We start from the raw sequence: 2,075 nt of genomic DNA, 5'->3' as shown, positions 1-2,075 counted from the left end.
ATGATATCTATGATTTGATAGGAACTGGGGTAGTAAGTTATTCATTAAGCAAGGGAAAAATTTGAGCCTCGACATAGTAGTCGAGAACTAGCATGTTAAGCAAGAATCCCTAGAATGATAAGACGCGAAGCATGTTATCTTCGCACATGATCAAGAATGATGTAGCAAGTATGAATTTACCGCTAATCGGATCGATCAAGGTTTCGAGGTAAACTAGTAAGCATGATTAGGTTTAACTTTCATGAACGACAAGACTATGACATGTATAATGTAGGTGGCATGTCCCTTGCTATCCACGCCAGGGAATACAGGGGGTTTTCATGATGAGAACGGTTTAAGCCGCAAGGGACCCGCATGTCACTGAGTAAGAAAGACGTAGGTGTTCGTGTCTCTTGTTATCCACGTTAGGGGGATACAAGAGGTTCTCGAACCAAGGGGAACGGTTCAAGCCGTAAGGGACCCGCACGACACTGAGGGAATCCGATGTACCCTTGCTAGGTTTCATCGGTCATGTATGGGATTGTTCTCAGGGTTACTCCACCCAGGGCTCTCCGTAAAATGAATAAGATAATGACTGTTTGTTCAACGCTAACATAATGAATGAACTTATGCACGCCCATGTATGTTATGATTATGATTCCATGCACGATTATGATTATGATCACGAATGAACTCATCTACGACTATGTTAAGAACAAGAGCATAAGATGTTATTAGACAAGTACAAGACATGGAATAGAACTAGTAAAGAATGTATTATCGATGACTATCTTAGGTTTCCCCTAATCGTCCAGTGTAGAATCGTGTCATAATTATGTTATGCTTAGGCCTCGATACGTAGAGCATATTCTTGGCAATGCGGTTTTAGATTTCCCTTGACCGCCATGTCACATATAGAAGTGAAGCCTATAACAAGTTAAGATGAGACTATGACGGCCTTAGCATGCACGACCGTCTAGTATGCAAGTCTCCACACACGTATAGTCAACCAACAGGTTGTATTATAGGCACGTGGTGACCGTAGGTTTCCCCCGAGGTTACCTATAGCCTAGGATTTAGGGGAACTCACTGAGACATTATGTCTCATCCCAATCCTTATTTGTTTCAGATAAACAGGTTGGACGTCAAGGTAGCAACCGGATGGATATTTCAGCAAGAGCTCTTTCGTACTCGCAGCATGGTGACTACGGATTACAAGGATGCATTTATCTTATCATGGACAAGTATTGTTGTGTTGATAATGTACGAACGCGTTTTGTTGTATAATATATTCATTCGAAGTTTTTATGTTGTAATTTTTTAATGTATCCAGTACTAAACTAACGCACATGCTAGACTTTCTAGATACGTCTAGTATGGGTGTTACATTTCTATTTTTTGATTTCCAGAGATGTTTTTTGTCAGGACATCACACAATCCCTAAATGGAAGCTTGATGATTACAGGACAGTGGTTTTACTGTCCAGATGAAGCAGAAAAAAAAGGAGGTGGTAGGTGGCAATTGATTGACAACAAAGAGTTGTTTTATAGTTTCCACCAAGATGAAGTTCATGCAGAATCTATTATGCATAAATGTGTGGTGCATTTTGTTCCCATACACAAACAACTTCCAGATCGTAAGCAACATCCCGGTTTTATTATGCAGAAGGTGTGTGACACAAATGAATTGAAATTATGGAATCTAACTGATAAGGACTATCAAGACGATAATCAACAAGAAATTGATGAGTTTGTTCAGAAAACTCATCAATGTTTTGGTGAACTACCCGACATTGAGACCGATGAAGCTGTTGATCAGGAAGATCTGCCTGAATGCACATCTTGACAACCGGATCCTTATTCTCTGATGTTCATTTACAAAACAATCAATGAGCTACCTAGTTATTACAATAAGTTAAAAATTAAGTTATACTCACATGCTTTTAATGAGAAGAGATAAGCCAAGCTAAATCAGAATAGTGTAAACTTTATTCAGATAATGAGGCTAAAGTATACAAGTTTCCTGCATAACTATGAAAATATTTCTTTAATCACGACAAAGAACACATGTTTTTAGCAATTTCAAATAAATAAATA

At 38.7% G+C, this 2,075-nt stretch overlaps 1 pseudogene; it reads left to right on the top strand.

Moving 5' to 3' along the window:
• The first annotated feature begins 1,140 nt into the window (after positions 1-1,140).
• On the top strand, positions 1,141-1,824 carry LOC146915709 (ASI1-immunoprecipitated protein 3 pseudogene; annotated as a pseudogene).
• Positions 1,825-2,075: the final 251 nt, after the last annotated feature.

The sequence above is a fragment of the Medicago sativa genome, chromosome 6 (assembly GCF_051527215.1).
Source record: "Medicago sativa cultivar Bolivia chromosome 6, Bolivia_mono, whole genome shotgun sequence".
Classification (NCBI taxonomy): domain Eukaryota; kingdom Viridiplantae; phylum Streptophyta; class Magnoliopsida; order Fabales; family Fabaceae; genus Medicago; species Medicago sativa.
Note: the sequence above shows the minus strand (reverse complement) of the source record. Positions and strands in the feature narration are given on the sequence as shown.